The sequence below is a fragment of the Rattus norvegicus genome, chromosome 1, assembly GCF_036323735.1.
Source record: "Rattus norvegicus strain BN/NHsdMcwi chromosome 1, GRCr8, whole genome shotgun sequence".
Classification (NCBI taxonomy): Eukaryota; Metazoa; Chordata; class Mammalia; order Rodentia; family Muridae; genus Rattus; species Rattus norvegicus.
The window spans coordinates 17,243,313-17,262,083 of NC_086019.1; the positions used below are offsets into that span (position 1 = coordinate 17,243,313).

General features: G+C 42.1%; 2 protein-coding genes across 3 annotated transcripts in view; both read right to left on the minus strand.

The window, feature by feature from the left end:
- The window catches only part of Pde7b (phosphodiesterase 7B), a 318,757-nt gene that overhangs the window by 249,241 nt on the left and 50,745 nt on the right, over window positions 1–18,771 (minus strand).
- Window positions 1–18,771, minus strand: part of LOC134484962 (histidine-rich glycoprotein-like) — a 41,868-nt gene continuing 23,097 nt past the window's right edge. The window contains exon 1 of the mRNA XM_063280802.1: window positions 1–18,771. This exon is cut by the window's right edge and continues 23,097 nt beyond it. The gene's annotated coding sequence lies outside the window, so the exon portion shown is untranslated.

Consider the following 18,771-nt stretch of genomic DNA (forward strand, 5'->3'; position numbering starts at 1 on the left):
TGTTAATTTTTATCCTTTAATTTGATTTTTATTAATTATTACACCTCAATATGGCTTCTCAGTTGTAGGGCAGGCATGTTCTTGGGATCCCCTGGGCTACCTTGCAGATTTAGGCTTGTGGTAGACTTTTCTCTAACATGAGAAATAGTCTATTTTATGTAGCACAAAGAGGGATAAAAAGCAGATACACAGATAATGTTCGCTATTCAATTGTTTTCTTCTTGTTAATAAAAGAGTGTTGATATTTCTTGAGTGTTGTAAAGCAGGGATGTCTCCAGAAGGTGGTTACCCCCCCTTTATTAAAAGCATCTGTGCCTGACTAGAGGCAAGCAGCCAAAAATCCTCAAGTGGTTGGCTCTGGGAAATCACAGGGAGCTAGAACATAGCCAAGTTCTAAGACGGACCGAATTGTAAAATCATACTGCATCGCCATTTGATGACCAGTGGGGAAGGGTTTTCTGCCTCATCAAATTTTTTTTTTTTAAATTTCTTTTTTTCGGAGCTGGGGACCGAACCCAGGGCCTTGCGCTTCCTAGGCGAGCGCTCTACCACTGAGCCAAATCCCCAACCCCCAAATTTTATAAAGAAAAGTATTTCTGATTTTTCTGTGAGTTTACCAGGTAAGAAGAGAAACAGAGTCATGCTCTGATGTGGACCTGGCGTAGGCTGTTTCTCAAGACGGTCTGTACTTAATGTCGCTACTTTCAGTTCTCTGTATAGGATTGGTTCTGCGTTTGGGTTAGAATAGACATCCATTTTGGGTGAACTGCTCCTGAAACAGATAACAAACTCTTGCTAAGGAATGATCCCCTCCATGGATATTCACTTGGATGAGGTTACATAACTTGAACGATACCAGGAGTGCCAGGGAGGCAGCTCAGTGGGTAACCAATCGGAGCTATGGGCACTGCATCAGCATGGACCCAAGTTTGAGTCCCAAGCATCCCCATGAGAGTCCAGTGTATGCAAGGCCACGGATGCCTGTGACAAGGAGAGTTGGGAGGAGAGACCGCTGCTCTCCAGAGCTTGTGAATTACCAGCTTTGCCTCAGGTTCAGTGAGAGTCTTGGACACAGAGCACACACACACACACACACACACACACACACACACACACACACACACACAGAGACATGCACACACGCACACGAGCATGCACGCATACACATACATGTGAACACAGGGGCGGGGAGAGAAAGAGAAAGGGAGACAGAGGCAGAGAGCTCTCTTATACTTCTTATCCAGGTAGTAATAATCTATCAGTGCTAATGGAGGATAAGGACATTAAAAATAACACATGAAGTCAACCTGGCTGTTTAGAAGTGTTTCCGTACTTACACATGAATCAGAGAATGAGTTTTCTGCTTGGGGATTCGCAGGACACCAAACCAAATGAGGAAGCCAGGCAGCTGCGCCCTGGCTTTGTTAAGGGCCAAGAAAGCTGCAAAACCTCACATCTAAATCTCATTCTCTGTCCCTCTGTCGTTCAGGATACATGACCCCCTCCGGGACTTCTGTAAAATAACACTCTGGATCATGTTTGCTCCTGTATTACCCAAAGCCTTCTATGAGGCAACAGACTTGTGAGAGAGGCAGACAGCCTGAGAGGAAAAGGCAGCTGGAGTCAGTGATGAGGGCTAGTCAGGTGAGACTCACTTGCGAGAGTTACCTTACAAAGAAAGGAAGAGCTGTAGACAAGAGAAACCACCCTGTGTATGGTTCTATTATCATTTTAGGTGTGTGTCTCACTCTGTAGAAAATAAAATTCACAATTTAAAAAATAGTGTGTGTGTGTGTGTGTGTGTGTGTGTGTTGTAGGAAGAAATAGACATTGGGAACAGACGAAAGGAGCTGGCTGATGGGGTCTGGCACTATTCCTCTAAACTGTGATGTGCTCACAAGCTACCCCACCAGTATAACTTTATATTTTGAAACCTGGTTTAGCTTTCTTTGAGGAATTAGAATGGTATTGTGAGATAATTTTTATTTATTTATTTATATTCATTACCAAATTAATTTTGGTTTTTTTGAAGAAAACCTGTTTTGTAAACAACTTTGTAGTGTTCCCTGAAGTGCTAAACACACACACACACACACACACACACACACACACACACACACACACACGGGTGTGTGCGCATGGGAACATAGACACAGACACATGTGTGCACCAGACAGAAAGAGAGAGAGAGAGAGGGAGAGGATAGAGGTGGGGGGGGAAGCAAACAAGTTTTCTGGTGGGATGCGTTCTGCTATGAACATTCTAATTTGAGGAAACAGACAGTGGAGACAGCTTGGTAAGCAGGGGATTTTTCATGCACTTATTTCTATAGGAACTCTAGCATTTCTGTTCTGTTTCTAGTTTGGTGACAAGCAATGTTCTCTTGTTTTTTGTTTTTTGTTTTTTTTTTTTAATTTAGGGTAAAGCTTGCATAACTATCTGCTGGATTCTTTCATTATTATCATTTCAGCCGGAGTGGCCGTTGCTTTCAAGATTATAGCTACAGCCTCCTGAATGCATTATTGATCTAAGAAAAGGATTTAAGTCAAACTGACCTACATTATCTCTAATATGGAATTGTTTATACATGAGCACCAAAGTGGGAGACTAGGCCAAGTAAGAGCCTATTTCCCCAATAGCTTATTTCCCAAGGAACTCCTTTTTTGTTTTTGTTTTTTCCCCCAGCATCCTGCTCACAGCGGAGTGGTGCTAACCAAGAACGTGGCCCTCCACACACAGAGTCTTTAACCATCTTCCTCAGCACCTGCCACCCCTCTCTCAGGCTCGCACCACTCTACCCTTCAAATGAGGCCTGCACATGAAGAAGGAGCTTTGCTGGCGCTTCCCAGGGGAAAAAGAATCCACCAGTGGTAACTGCAACATCGCACTGTTTACCAGAACATAAAGTTCGGTTGAAATCCCACAGTGACGTCATCTCCCAGCACTTGCTGATGAAGCTGGAGCCGCTTCCAAGACGCGTTCAGCTGGGTTGGATGCTCCATGCCAGAAATGGTCAACGAGCTCACACTTCAAAGACCTCTCTTTACTAGGTTGTGTTTAGCTCTTAAAAGAAGTGGAAAGTAACCCAAATCACAGACTCGAGCTAAACTGGTATTTAAAAGGAGTCTAGAGCTTTGTGTGTTGTGGTTGTTTTTCTTTGGGTTGATAAGTTAACTCTGATTGCTGACATTAAGGTAACTTTCTTCTGAAACACCCTTAGACTAGCGAGGCCTTCCTTGCTGTGGGGAGGGATAGAAACATTTGAAAAGTCCACGCATGGCAGAGATGACAGGGAAGAGCTGGCCTGGCCTTTCAGGAGGTGAGGCTGCTCAGAATTTGAAAGGCAAATTGTTTGCATGTATGGAGACGATCATGCAAGCTTTGGAGCTGAAAACTGGGATCAAAGAAACAAACTGTCGAGAGACTACGTGGTAAAAAAAAAATTAGGGTGAGTCCAAGAATGCCGGGAATTCAACAGGCTTGTCTAAAAATCAAGAAAGAAGGCCCATGTATTTAGATGGAAGAAAAACAAAAGAGCATGCAAGGAAATTAATGTCATTTGTATCAGTCAAGATGGCAAATGTTTAAACTTTTTCCCCTTACAGTGGGTGAGCGTTCTCTGTGTTCTAGCAGGAGAGATACAATTTCTAGTAGTTGATATCTATTACAATTATGTGTGTGTGTGTGTGAGAGAGAGAGAGAGGGAGAGAGAGAGAGACAGAGAGAGACACAGAGAGAAAGTAAGAGAGAAGAGAGGGAGAGAAAGAGGTGGGGAGAGAAAGGGAGAGAGTGAGAAAGGGGATAGAGAGGGAGAGCAAGCAAGCAGTGGTTTGCTCACCTACATATTAGATGTTGATTATATATAACCATATATTATATGGTGGATGTGGAGGCCAAAGGTTAACGTCAGATGTCTTTTCTTACTCTTAACATTGCTCTTTTGAGATGTGTGAGTGTGTGTATGTGTGTGTACGTGTGTGTGTGTATATGTATGTGTGTGTACATGTGTGTATGTGTTGTATCTGTGTGTGTATGCTTGTGTGTGATGTGTATTTGTGTATATGTGTATATCTGTGTGTGTGCATGTTTGTGTGTGTATGTTTGTGTGTGTATATGTGTGTATGTGTGTGTATGTGTGTGTATATGTATGTATGTGTGTGTATATGTGTGTATGTGTGTGTGTATGTGTTGTATCTGTGTGTGTATGCTTGTGTGTGATGTGTGTTTGTGTGTATGTGTTATATCTCTGTGTGTGTGCATGTTTGTGTGTGCATGTTTGTGTGTGTATGTGTGTGTATGTTTGTGTGTGTGTATGTGTGCATGTGTGTGTGTATGTTTGTGTGTGTATGTGTGTGTATGTGTGTATGTGTGTGTATGTGTGTTTGTGTGTGTGTATGTTTGTGTGTGTATGTGTGTGTATGTGTGTATGTGTGTGTATGTGTGTTTGTGTGTGTGTATGTTTGTGTGTGTGTGTGTATGTGTGTGTGTGTGTGTGTGTATGTCACTGAACCTAGAGTTGACTGTTCAGCTAGAGCGGCTGCCAGTGAACCTGGGCTCCTTCTGGTTTCACCCCCAGCCTGGAATCAGAGCTCCGTTCCCACGCTTGTGACGCAGGCACTCCACTCACCGAGTGTGCCCACAAGTCCCTCCTTTTACAATCTTGAGTTCTCGTTCAATAAACGAAAATTTTGAATGACTCAAAAAATATCCTCATGGAATTATTATTGATTACAGAAGATCAGGCTAAGGCTAAGCACACCTTTACTGAAGGACCCTTCTCCTGTCACCTGGGAAAACAGAGAGCAGCACACATAATAGGTTAGAGGTGGAGACCCAGACCGAGTTTGGTTCCTTGTCTGTCAGAGGAGGGTTGCAACCTTTGCCTCAGGGCTCTGTGGTGAAGACAGAAGGAGCTAGCTGATTTCAAGCATCAGGTGAACTGTAGCTGTTGTAGTAAACAGGAGAGGTAAGGATGTTGTGTTTGTAATATCCTGTGCCTGTTAGCTCCAGTTCGCACCATTCCTTCGGGAGGCAGATATAACCTAAAAACCATTTCTCACAGAAAGTGATTCACAAGAAGGTGAAGGCTTCTCAGCTAGTGGATGGAGCAGGCAGGATTCAAGCTCCTCCTTCTGGGGATGTTCCTGGCTACAAAGTATTTAAATGCGTATTTAGCCTAAAGACTTCTTTTGTAATGAACACAGCACAGCCCAACGGGGCTCCTGAGAGTGCAGCAATGGTGAAGAAGAGTCTACATCACGTTGAGGAACAACAGGTTTACACGTGTCCATTGACAGAGGTTCAGAGCAAGGACGTGACTGTGTAGATGACGTAATTTTAAATGTATTTGGTAGCCGTATCATCTATATATAAACTTACTAATATATGTGTCATTTAATTTTTATATTTAAATAAACAAATGTAATATTTACACAAATTATTAAATTTCTATAATTATACTTATATTACTTAATTATATAATATGATATGTATGTTATACATGATACATCACATATTGTCTTGTGTCACACACTATAACATATTACATATTATATCTTACTAAGTTTCATGATGTAAACAAAACAAGACAAAAAAAATCTCCCTGGAGTTACAGTTGTAATATCTGGCTAATGGGATCCTTAGGTGAGCCTCCCCAAAAACTTCTTGTGTTCCTTGTCAGGTCAAACTGAACAAAGCCGCCATTATCTGCTGCCCTTATTTCCCCACTGAAACTGAAAACTTAAAAGACAAGTCAGTGTTCGGTGGCAGCAGTGGGAAGACTGGCCCAGCTTGGTCTGTTCTGGTGCTCTTGCCATGGAGGACTTTCATTCCAAGCAGACATGCAGGGCTCTCTCCACAAGCTGAGCAATGGTGCCCTGGGCAATGACTTCCACACTCGGTGGACCTGAAGCCAGGAAAAGACACTCAGTCCTTCCCTATTTCCTTCTACTGGGATCAGCCATCTTGGGGACAGTTTTAAACAAATACACAGGGCAGTTCCCTTTCCCAAGTCCTCATAAGACCACGGAGGATACACGAAACAACAGAAAACCACCCTCCCTGGAACCTCGGGGCCAACCTGATGAGACACATTTTTACCCATTGTACCACTCGGACTACTTCAGACATGATGCGACTCTACCTAGTCCCTGCCCAACCAGAAGCAGGATGCCTTCAAATCCCCGAGATACTATATTTTTACCTTCAGCATCTCTGTGGCATACCCAAAAGTCACACTGGAGAATGTCTGCTGATGGTTAAAAGAAGAGTATCCTTTAAGCAAAATTCTAAATATTTCTAAAGCTCCCTTAAGAAACAGTGTCCTAGCATGGACCTCATTTTTGTAGGAATACTACCCTACTTTTGTCAACACCTTGACTCTGCTTTGGAGTCACCGGGGGTCTAGTACTGGGAAAAGAATACAATTGTTATTTTTGGATTCAGAGATGGAAGGGACTCTGGTCAGCTTCAGCCTGACAATCATGGTTCTGGCAGGCCTTGCCCCCAACCCATTCCCTCTGCCTTACTAAAACCATTAGATTACATTCCCAAAGCTCACCGCCAAGGACTGTTCCCTTATTTGGCCACTTCCTCCCCCTGAGGCTGACCACGGAGGTCCAGCCGTGAAAGAATTGAAGTCTAGTAACCAACCCCCACTCGCTTCGGCTCACCTTACTAACATGCCCAAATTAAAATGTACCACTCCATTCTAGCTCGTCCTAACACAGGCCTCCCTTTTCTCTCTTAAAAATTATATCTGCAAGGTCATGGGCTGCAGTGTGGCCCACTGTGTGAGGGTCTCCTTCAGAGATGACACAGAATGTGAGAAATCAAGAACGTGTTTGAAGCTTGATATGTCCCCACCAGACTCATAAAGTTCATATGAGTAGATGTTAGTCTCAGCTACAGTGAAGTAATTGGCAATAAAGGGTTCACCCAGCCATAAATTATTGAAAAAGTTAACAAAGTATTCCAGTCACTGCCTTAGAGCCTAGAAGATGCTGAGCATAGAGCTGTGGCGCCCAAGAGAAAGAGCTCACACAGTAGCTTGTAGGTGATGCACGCAGTGATCTCGAACGGAGGAGGCAGGCAGGGTGTTTGTGTAGCCGAGGCTAGATCCTGAAGCAGGAACTTCAGAGAAGAGAAACAGTATATTTGCAATAAGTTTCATTAAAGACTGTAATCAAACAATAATCTGCACATGTCCGCAGAAAATCTGTTCGTCACCTGGTAGAAAGATGGTGGCAACATGCAGACTGTTGAGTTCGTAAGCATACTGACATATTTACAGTACCCCACAGAACTAAATAATCTACTAGATGTTGGGGAAACACAAGTTTAGTTCATCTTTAATGAAAAACAACAAAGTAAAATATTAATGGGGCAGATCTGAAAAGACACTTTGGGGAACTCTCAGACAAAGTGTTTAACTATTAGCACCATGCTAATGGTTTAAAAGAAAAAGGTCAATGTAATGAGTAAACAGATGATGATTCTTGCTAAGAGACATGAGAAAAACCTTCAGAACGGAAAATAGTGTAATATTCTCCACTGGGAAATTATTAGGTAGGACATTTCAGCAGCTGGAACACTAAGGAAAAATTTCTTTAAAATTTTTTTTAAAACCACAGAAAGATTAAAAAAATTCTTTCAGACGTTTGCGAAATATGTAAGTTTAATTCTAAGGATATGTATGGAAATACGAAGATCCTGAAAAAGCCACAACACCAAGGAAAAGAACAACGCCAGAGGACTGCTTGATTTTCAAAGTTAATGCAATAATGCTACAATGTTAGATAAGTATTAGTGTACATACTCAAATAGTAATGTGTGTGTGTGTGTGTGTGTGTGTGTGTGTGTGTAGTGCATGCACTGGGGTGCTGGTATGTGTGTGTGTAGTGCATGCACTGGGGTGCTGGTGTGTATGTGTGTGTGTAGTGAATACACTGATACACTGGAGTGCTGGTGTGTGTGTGTGTGTGTGTGTGTGTGTGTGTGTGTGCACTGTTCGTATGTGTGCATGTGAAGGCAAGAGGAAGATGTTGGGATCTTTTTTTGTCATTCTCTGCCTACTTCTTTGGGACAGAAGAATTACCTGGACAAAAATGTATCTATCTAGACTAGGTTGACTGTGCAGGAGTCTAAGATCTGCTTATCTCTGTCCTCCAGTGCTGGGGGCATGGATATGTGCAGTCATGTCTGGCTTTTATGTGGTACAGAGGATTCAAACTTAGCCTCTTAGGGTTGCATACATAGCAAGCAGAGTTATGCACTGATAATTTGTAATACTATATACAATAACACATTTTATAAGCATGAAAATGAAAACTAGAAAGAAGAAAATAGAGCAATAATTGATTTTGTATACAGAAGACCAAAAATTTAATTTTAAAAATAAAAGTTCTTTAGACATTTATTTGGATCTTATAAAATATAAAGCACAGAAAGATGTATTAGAAATTGTACTAAACATACACATTTACCATGAAGTTATAATATTTTGTGTTTTAGGTATATTCAAAAGGTTAAAATAATCCTAATAATATACCAACGACAGTTCAGTAGTAAACAGATTATTCAGCAAAAGAAGGCAGAGGGCTTGAGAGGATGCACTTTACAAGGAAGATACAGAGATGGTGATCGCTGTGTGATTAGGGATGAGGGAAATGACAATTTAAGCCAATGTGATTTATTACTGTACACCCACCAGGAAAGATAAACGTAAAAACTGTTGGACAGACTTTGGATAGGCTGTGGGGCAACTGAAGTTGAAACATTGTGGGGGGAGGGATGCAGAATGAAACATAGCTTGGTGATTTCTTACAAAAGTAAATATTTACCTACTCCATGACTTAATTCTACCCCTAGCTTTTTTACTCAAGAGAAATAAAATGTTTCTATGCAAAAATACATGGACAGAAGTGGTTTGTAGAGTCTTTATCCCTGATTAACAAAATCTAAGACCATCCAAAATGGCTACCAACTAGAGAATAGGTAACTTTGGCTTTCATCCAGAGGAAGAGAAGGTACAGAGGGGAATCCAAGGGACAGCAAACCAGAAAGACACTGCAATTCCAATGACCCTCAAAGAACACCAAGTTAGGGTAAAGGGCCAACCACAAAAAAGTTTATTCTGTTTTCTTTCATACTATTCTATAACATACCAAAAGTAATCTGAGTGGGAAAAACTGAACCAGGATTAATTGCACTGAAGGGAGATTGGACATGGCCTAAAGAGCCTTCTGGAGGTCAGACAGAGTGTATTCTTTATGTAGTGTACGCTATGAAGAGCGCGTATGTTTGTCAAAATCCTTCAGTTGTAACACGAGATCATTGTGCTGTATTCAAATTATATTTTTAATTGTCCCAAGAAATATAGTTATTGACATTCCCATACAAATGCAAATTAAAATTATAATGAGGTACTCTATGAGACACACCTCCAAGCACAGCTAAATTAAAAAGTTTTGTGATAGTAAGTATTGTCAGTGATATGGGAACTCTGGAAGCTTCCTGAATGGCTAGTAGGAACTGAAGTGCTTTGGCCATTTCTTCTTCTGAGGCAAACACACTCTACCTATGACCCAATAAGTCCCCACCAGGATAGTTAGAAATGGAAATACGCATCCACATCAAGATTTGTGTAGCTCTTATGGAAAAGAATTTCGAATCTGCAAAACCAACAATGTTTATCAACTGGGGAATGTGTGATTCCATTTTAACACTTGTACACACTGGAATAAAGATCAGGAAGCCCAAGCACTGAGTGTTGATGTCTGTGACAATGGAGATAAATCCCCTAGAGCATCATTCAACGTGGCTATGATTCAAAGCTGAGCTGCAGAGGACTCTGGGCTTCAGGAAGGCAGAGCTCTGAGGTCAGGAAGCAGAACCACTGGTGCCAGTGAGGTCACCACAGCATGAAGAACTATATTAAAGGGTCACAGCATCAGGAAGGTTGAGAATCATTGGCTTCAGAACATGCCATTATGGAAGATTTAGGTGCGAGGAGGAGGAAGAGACAAGACTTAAAGCTCTATGTCCAAGCCCGGGTCCCAATAGTTGCCTGTAATCCTAACACTTTGGAAGCAGAAGCAGAAGGATGGTGAATTTGACATCATCCTGACACATAAATAAGACTCAGTAAGAGCTATAAGAAGTCTAGATAAATGGCCCAGGGCAGTCTTGGGCTACCAAGATCTCTGAGTAACACCGTTCTCTGGTCTACTCTGGAAAGCACATCCATCACCATGCCACTGATGTATGTGTTTTGGTAAAAAAGAAAACGATGCAGTCATGGTCAGCCAGGAACTTGCTGTTTCAGGGAGCACAGAAGCTCATCACTCTCGTGATAAAAAGGATGCCATGAAGAGACGTTAGATGGCGCCAGGAAGTGCCTGTCATGGAAACAAATTTCCTCAAAGAACACTTAAAAAGGGAAAGCAAAGGACATCAAAGATGTCAACGAAAACTAGAGCTGTATTAAAGCCAAATAATTGCTCGTAATTTTGAAGATCAACGGAGGAAGGGAAATTATTCTTCCCTTTTATGCTCCAACAATGTCTTGAGTTGGAACACCTGGTAGAGGGGGAGATCCTGATAAAGGTTGGAATTCAAGATGAGGCGAACTCATTCTATGTAGAAGACTGGTGAGCTCAGAAGCAGGAGGAATGTGTCTTACTGAGTGAAGAGTGGCTCCACAGAGACCAGAGAATCAAGCCTTAGGGTTCTGGGAAGATTATTTTTTTTGGGGGAATGACAGATAAAGAAATAAATGTGGCCAAAGAGAGAATATGTGAGGTGACATCTGGACTCGGGCAACGTTTGCAGTGATCCTTGATTGGGACAGCCTGAGTTTGGGTCTAGGTACTTTTAGCTGTGTGGCTTGGGGCCCAGGATTTAGAGTCTTATTGTGATCTCTCTATCTGTATCTATGTATCTATGTATCTATCTATGTATCTATGTATCTATGTATGTATGTATCTATCTATCTATCAACTTAGCATGGTAAGATGAGGGAAACTTTGTTGTGGTAAGAGGAGAGAAAGAAAAATAATTTATAGAATTTTCTATAGATTAAAAATTACAGAGTTCTTATACAGTTATTAACACAGATGTGTTCAATAAATGCCTGGCATTGCCGTTCATGTGATGTGAGTCAGAAGGCAGTTTGAAGTGTAGATTAGCCAATTGCTTCAGATTGCCTCATGGATTCCCACCTAGAGTCAGTGTGCAGGTAACATGTAGGCCCAGGTTAAAATGATGGCTGCCTCATCCCCTATGATCTGGCTCTGACACCAATTAAATAATCTCTTCAGTTTGGTCTGCAGTTCTTTGTAAGTGGGAATGTTGAAAGTCTATTTCTACGACATTGAACTGAGTCGTGCCTACAAGTCTTCATATGCTGGAAGTCATTCTTAGATGTTACTATTCCCAACAGCTCAACTGTCACTTTCTCAGAGACTCTCAGTGGATTCTCTTCTAGGCTTGTTAATTTTCTGCTCCCCTTCTGGAATATTCTTTCTCACCCTTGACGAGCTGTCCTGCCTGACCTCTGAGTTCTCTCCTTCTACTATTTGCTTCTCTCACCCTCAACTTGCTTTAGAACGTTCAAAATTCGAAGGAGAATATTTTGCAACTGATATTGGACTTAAGTATAGGCTGTACTTAATCAAAATAAGGAAGTGTGTCTACATTGGGCCCCTATAAGCACTAACATCTGCTTTCGTATCTCTTCTGTGATAGGAAATCTGATGGTTTTAGAACCCTCTAACTTCCTTTCAGAAATACTATTGTGTGAACTTTGAGCTCCCACATCCAAAGGGACTCTTGCACCTCTGGTGTCTGCCATGAATATTATGCGAACTGCAAATACAAAGCACGTAGGAAGACTTAACAGTTCTGATAGGCAACTGTTTGATGGTCAAAATAGCCTGTGTAAAATTATTCCTCTCTATCTGCAAGCTCCTGAAATGTTTTCAATAACTCACATTTCAGAGCCCCACAGCAGTTCCATAAAACTCTCAAAAGACTTGTGGCTACCACATTGAACAGAGAAAGTTTGGATGTTTGTGGTTTTTCTATATAGGTCTAAAGTGTCTGGCCCCAAGAGAGACTATCTATCCTCACATGCACCAAAAGTAGAAGCATAAAAACAGTGCTAACATGGTAAAAAGTCATATCCAAACATAAATATTGAAATGGGCATCTCTATCTGAACCAACCTGTACAGGCATCTAAAGACTCTCTTAAACTTTATAGGTCACTCATTTTATACTGGTTTGAAAGTAAGCTCAAAGGTAGAGAAGCTATTTGCCGAAGGCTAGACCTATTTGCTGAAGGTTAGACCTATTTTTGTTTATGACAGACAAGAATTCCACATCTCATGGGGAAAAAGAAACACATTCCCCGGGGTAGGCAAAGTTCCTCACTGGGTTGCTGGAGAAAGTCTACCTCTCATCTGAAATCAGGGCAATTGGGTTTTGCTTATATTTTTCCCCTGAACAGCTGTGGGTGTGGAAAATTTAATGGGCCATTAGAATTTTCTTGCCAGAGCTAATTATTTATAGGGACAGCTTATGACTTAATTAGAGTCTTCTCAGCCTTCTTGCAAGTAAAGAGTATTTTTAATGAGATACTCATTGTAATTAGTGACTCCTTTCTCAAAGCCAAATATTTTTACTTTTTTTTTTTAAATCCTTACATCACAAACATTTTCCTCCAGTGATCTGCATGTATAGGCTACAGTGTAATACTACATAATTACTGCCCCAAACCCAGTTTTTAAAATCAGCCTTTCAGTCATGCTTCTGACACCAGAAGGTAGCTTAATTATAAAGACCAATGATCAGGAATATTCCAAGGGTATGGAGTAACCTTTAGGAAACTTTCTTCATGTTTACAAAACCATGTTATTGGCTACAATGTGATCAAGGCATTCTGGAGGCTCAACCTTGCTATTCTAGAGACATCTTTGAACACTGGTGGTTCCTGCTAACAGCTCAGAAACACCGCACCTGTCAGGGATTTGAGTGCCAAGTGATCAAAACCTGCTCTTTCAGGGGAATAGCTGGTATTCAGAATGCACTCTGAAACTGCTGGAGGCTTTGACTTGAGCCGTTCAACTTAGACCTGTTCCCGACATCTATACGTGTTGGTTGGAGGAACCTAACCCTGTGTCTGCTAATGTTGACTTCGAGATGCTTTGGCTTGCAGTTTCCTTTTGTCTCCGTGATCTATAAACAGTAATGGTAGCTGCAGCCCAGGTTCTGCGATGATAATCCCACAGTTGTTTTCATGCAGCTGCATCTCTGACCAGAGATTTTTCATCATCTGGAGAGAGCAGGTAGGTGGCGAATCAGAGATCGATTTGGTTACCATAACAACTCTAATATGGAGGTTAAAATTGTACATGGCTTCAAGAGAAATCTCATTAACCCATATATCTGCAGCGGCATCCTGGGAGAAGTGGTATGGAAGGTTTATTTTTAAAAGGGCTGCGTGGAATCTCATTAAATCGAGCGAAGTCAGAAGTGGAAATGTGTTTTGAAAGCAATAGCGAGGCACAGGGAAGACCCCTGAGTCTCTTCTTACCCAACGCATGCACCCCAGGTCATGAGAGTGACTGGGCAACAGCCATAGACTTTGGTGTGAAGGGACCCCGTGTAAAATGCGAACATTCACAAAAGGATTGCCAGAACACAGACCCTGCTGGACAGGACGCTGGCCAAATACCACCACGCAGATGGAGCTTAGAGCCCCTGGTTTCCAAGACTGTAGCCAGCGCTATAAGGGTAAAGACTTGTGTAATTTATAAAATTTGAAAATCACGCAATTAAAGTTTAAATATTGTCAAACATCATCCTGTCATTTTTTTCTCCTGAGTGTTGTTGATTTATTCAAGACGTTCTGTACAGGGCTGATTGTTTCTGATGCTGGGAATGAAGTTCTCAGACACCCCAGGCAAGCGTTCTACCTTTGAGCCGCGCCCCACCTTTAAGGGCTATCTATTGTCCTTACTCTTCTGGGCCTGGCACTGCCTGTGGCTTTGGCTAACGCATTCTGAACTGCCGACTTCCATGCAGCGGGGAAAGGAAGCAGATACCTTCGAAAACAGCAGCTTCCAACTGGGAAAACAGGGCCGAAGCTTTCTGAAGGTATATTATTTTTATTTTTTTATTATTTTAACAATGAAGGATAATCAGAGGGCGGCTCAAGCCCAGGGCAAGCAAATTCTCATCCTTCTGCCTTTCTTCGAGCAAACCAGTAGAACGATGCCTGCTAACGCCACTCCAAAAGTGATCTGCGTACATTCCAGCTGCTAGCCACACAATCGATCCTTTCTGTTGGCGAAAAGGCCTGGGATTCATGCTGGCTTTTGCGTAGTGCGCTCAGCGTCATGTTGGCCCACTCCCTCTGCCCTTGCACCCACACAGAGAACGAAGGAGAAGCAGGCAAGACCAGTCGTGCTCAGATTGCACAAAAGCCTCCAGCCCCCGGGGCTTGGGGCTGCCTTCTGGCTACGATCAGCCCTGGCACGGCACATGTACAGTACTTTTACAGACTGTAAGAACTTAATAATAAATAAATATGAAAAATTTGAAAGATAAGGAACGATGTAATGATTATAGTGAGAAGAAATCAATTGAATGTTTTTAAGTTTTAGCTGTAACTAAGGGCAAAGGTTGTACAAGCTGATAAACTGCTTTGTCATTTATTTTCTATATAATTACTTATCAATCTTAAATATTCATTGTCCGAGCCCTGTATCTATGTACACATACAATCATGACTATGCATCATATAACTCATTAGAACATTGGATCACTCTAAAGCACTGGGGTGTTTTTTTATTTTTACCAAAAATCAAATCAACTCCAGGTATATTTACTAAGTGGAATATCTTCCTTGGAAATAAAAAATTCTCAAATACATTAGTGGCATTTTGGTTAGTTTTTAATTTCATATCTAAGTTACATTTTTGTCTTTGCTACATTAACATGCCAATGTAATTGAAGCTGGCCACATAATTTGCAGCTCTTAGTATAAAAATAAAACGTAAGGCCTCTTGTCCAAAAATTATTGCATTCAAGATGGGGACAGCAGAGCAGGAAATGATGCTTGACACTCTGGTGTGGGAGTGTACGTGTGTGTGTGTGTGTGTGTGTGTGTGTGTGTGTGTGTGTATGTGGTGTGTGTGGTGTGTGTGTGGTGTGTGTGTGTGATATGTGTGTGTGGTGTGTGTGTGTACTGTGTGTGTGTGGTGTGTGTGGTGTGGTGTGGTGTGGTGTGTGTGTATGTGTGTGTGCTTGTGTGTGTGTGGCATGTGTGCTGTGTGTGTGTGGTGTATTGGTGTGGTGTGGTGTGTGTGTGTGGTGTGTGTGTGTGTGGGTGGTGTATGGGTGTGGTGTGGTGTGTGTGTGTGGTGTGTGTGTGTGTGTGTGTGTGTGTGTGGTATGGTCTGTGTGTGTATGTGTGTGTGCTTGTGTGTGTGTTTGGTACCTGTGTACCATCCAGTTTATGTGCCCATGAACCTGTCCTACATATGACTTCTAGAACTTCTAAACGCGTTGTCCCTTAGCTTTACAAAGAACAAATGCTTTATTATTCACAGCAAATGCTATCCGTGGAGAATGTTTCCCTCAAGGTCCAGGAAAGAAAGGCTGGGTTCCCGTAGATGGCGCTATTCATATGTACTTTGCGCTTTTAGGAGGTGGGGTCTTCTGGGAGGTCCTTCAATTGCTGGGAATCTGCTTCTGAATGGGCGTGTGGCAACCCATCCCTCCTTTTTGTGACCTTGCTTCCTGCAGATGAGGTAAGCAGTTTCCTAGGCCATGAGCTCTTCCTTTGTTGCTTTCCCTCTCCCATCTGGAGGACTAAGCACAACAGATTTCCTGCACTGTGGACTGGAAACTAAAAAACCCATGGAGCAACCTTTTCTCTATATAAACCGATTGTCTCTGGTGTTTTGTTATAGTGATAGAAAACAGGCAAAACTAGTATACATAAGGGGCAAATCATTCCTTTGTGGTTAGTGTACCAGTGATATTTTACTTATACAGAAGGCTAGGAACATGGTCTCTGATCTTAGATCTGCATAGACTCTTTGGAGATCTCTGCATGTGCCACAAAATACAGAGAAATAAAGAAATGCATTGGGGGTTGGGGATTTAGCTCAGCGGTAGAGCGCTTGCCCAGCAAGCGCAAGGCCCTGGGTTCGGTCCCCAGCTCCGAAAAAAAGAAAAAGAAAAAAAAAAGAAATGCATTAACAGTTTTGTTGACACCATGATGGAAAATAATATCATGCCCTTGTACACTTCAAGATGACTTTATATATAGTATTTGATAAAGTTTTAATAGAACCAATGTGTTATTAGAAGATCTCTAGGTGGTGCAGGGTCTTTTGCAAGGAAGTTGGTCAGGAATGTTATTTCAGTGGTTCTCCATCTGTGGGTTAAGACCCCTTTGGGGGTCGAATAACCCTTTCACAGGGGTCACATATCAGATATCTGCATATCAGATATTTGCACTATAGTTCATAACAGTAGAAAAATGAAGTAGCAATGAAAATAATTTTATGGTGGGGAGGTTTGCCACAACATGAGTAGGTACATGAAAGCCTGCAGCTGAGGGAAGGCTTAGTACCGTTGTTCTATCTTATCAGAGTGCCCATTTGCACACGAAGAGAGTGAATCAAAGCAACCTATTGTTTATAAGAATGTCTAGACTTTTTAGGAACCCAATTTTTGAGAGCAAGCGCGTCATTAATATGACCTTCGTGCTGTGGAGAAGGAAGTTCTAGACGATTCTCACTTTAAATTTCATTTACCTCATTCTGTGTCTGTCAGGAGGGGTTTTAATCAGATCCTGGGGTGTGGGTGCCCGAGTAGCATCTGTTTTATTTCCAGGTGGATACATTTCCTTATTCTGATTTACCACAAGGCCAGGGGCTCTCTCTACTTTGCAATGATTTAATTTTTTGGCAGAGCAAATATTCTGGCCTTAACAACCTTGAAAAGGTCCAGTTTAAACAGAGAGCTTCCTGCCCATTCCATGTGGTATTTAAATATAAATAAGACATTTAGTGTGATATGAACAAACCCAGGAGAACAATTTAATCCTGAGGGCCTCCTACTCAGTTGGTAAATTTTTTTTTTTTAGAAAAAGACGTTTTATTGAAATACAAAAGGGAACCACAATAATCAGTTTATGATTTGTATTATACTTTGCCTTGGGAAATCACAAGTTATCTTCTGACCTGCTTCTCCTGTATTTCACCTTCTAATGTTTTTGCAATGATCCTTCTAAGGACACTTTTCAGTATACTCACTTTTAATTTCCCCGACCGCTCGTGAAAAGTTCAGCAATAGCATTAAACTCCATCCCCCAATTCTTCCAAATGGATCAGTCTTTATACACAAAATACTAAATTCCCTTACAGTTTTTTTTTTAAAAGAGAACTCAGTGTTTAGATGATGTCCATTACAGCATCTCTAGATCAGTTTGGGGAACGCAGACTACAGTGGAAATTCCGACGGCTCAAAATTCCCCTGTGTTGACATCATCCCTAAAATGTACTGAGAGATTCCCAAATATCAGAGGCATTTCCCATGCCCCTGTCCTAAGACGCTGTACTGCGTTTCTTTGCATTATGCTCCTGGAGGAAGTGTGCTGCAGAGGAAAAAGCACACACCACAAAGTTCAAATGTTTTCCACAAAGGCAAGGGACAAGCCCTTGTTTGTTTGTTTGTTTTTTCCTCAGGAACATTGCTCAGAGAGAGACTTTGCTCAGACAGCTTGTGCAAGGATGGGATGGGTGGGAGTTATTTAATTCCATGTCTGTCAGGAGGAGCAGATGGAGCTGAACATTGTTTTGTGCATCATTGCTTCAGGTTACCAAGTAATCGACTTTACTTGAGACCTACAGTAATCAGGCATCCGTACATGCATTTCTTTACAAAGGAGATAGACAAAATTCGGTGACCATGTGTTGGCTTGTGTGTGGGTTTGTGTACATGGGTACAGGTGCCCGTGGAAGTCAGAAGAGGGCGTCAGATCCCCTGGAGCTGGAGTAACAGGCAGTTGTGAACTGCCTGATGTGGGTGCTGGAAATCAAAGTTGGGTCCTCTACAAGAGAGGTCCGTAATTCTGCTGAGTCAGCTTTCCGGCCCCAGCTAAACAACTGTTTAAAAAGGAAAACAAGCTCCTGGGTAGAAATGTAGATATTGAAGCCAGGGAGCCTGGTTTGAGGTCCAAGTGCTGCTTGATCAACTTTGAGCAGTAACAACACCGCCTCAGGGAGCTGCTATGTGGACTGAGCTAACACACGCCTTCCCTATGTGAAGAGCCTCACGCCTGAGCTATTCTCCTTAGAGTCTTTGTCTTGTTTGACTTTACCGTGACAGAAGAGCTGGGAACCAAACGAGCTATATTTTCTCGTTAGAGAAGTCCTCTAAAACACATTCGACATATGCTCTGCCCAAGGTACATTCTGTAGAGGGCCACTATAACATTCGCCACCACAAGATGGCGCTGGCTTCCACTGCGCCCCACGTGGAAGGCCGGAATAGCTTTGCCATTACAAGATGGCGCTGGCCTCTGCCGCGCCAGCCGACTTCCTTTCAGGAAGTTAACTGTGTGCACATGTGCAAGAGTGCCTTCGTGCCAGGTCTTTGCCCACTCCGGGGCGTGCCTAATGAGATCATGGGTAAGCGACCAATCAGGTGTAGATGCGCCGCGCTAGGGTGTATATAAGCCGTGCCATGCCGGCGT